The sequence below is a fragment of the Alligator sinensis genome, unplaced genomic scaffold, assembly GCF_000455745.1.
Source record: "Alligator sinensis unplaced genomic scaffold, ASM45574v1 scaffold370_1, whole genome shotgun sequence".
Classification (NCBI taxonomy): Eukaryota; Metazoa; Chordata; order Crocodylia; family Alligatoridae; genus Alligator; species Alligator sinensis.
The window spans coordinates 1,688,476-1,689,098 of record NW_005842128.1 but is presented as its reverse complement, the minus strand read 5'-3'; the positions used below and the strand labels follow the sequence as shown (position 1 = coordinate 1,689,098).

At 53.3% G+C, this 623-nt stretch overlaps 1 protein-coding gene across 1 annotated transcript in view; it reads left to right on the top strand.

The window, feature by feature from the left end:
• The window catches only part of ADARB2 (adenosine deaminase, RNA specific B2 (inactive)), a 478,856-nt gene that overhangs the window by 353,026 nt on the left and 125,207 nt on the right, over window positions 1–623 (top strand). The gene's annotated exons all lie outside the window — the stretch shown is intronic.

Here is a 623-nt window from a genome sequence, read left to right as displayed (position 1 = left end):
CTGCACCTAGGGAGGACAAATGTCCAGCACACCTACAGCCTAGGGAATGACCTGCTGGGTGGCACGGAAGTGGAAAGGGATCTTGGAGTCCTAGTGGACTCCAAGATGAACATGAGTCGGCAGTGTGACGAAGCCATCAGAAAAGCCAATGGCACTTTATCGTGCATCAGCAGATGCATGACGAATAGGTCCAAGGAGGTGATACTTCCCCTCTATCGGGCGCTGGTCATACCGCAGTTGGAGTACTGTGTGCAATTCTGGGCGCCACAATTCAAGAGGGATGCGGATAACCTGGAGAGGGTCCAGAGAAGGGCCACTCGTATGGTTAAGGGCCTACAGACCAAGCCCTACGAGGAGAGACTAGAGAAACTGGACCTTTTCAGCCTCCGCAAGAGAAGGTTGAGAGGCGACCTTGTGGCTGCCTATAAGTTCATCACGGGGGCACAGAAGGGAATTGGTGAGTATTTATTCACCAAGGCGCCCCTGGGGGTTACAAGAAATAATGGCCACAAGCTAGCAGAGAGCAGATTTGGTTGGGCATTAGGGAAAAACTTTTTCCAAGTTAGAGTGGCCAAGGTCTGGAACGGGCTCCCAAGGGAGGTGGTGCTGTCCCCTACCCTGGG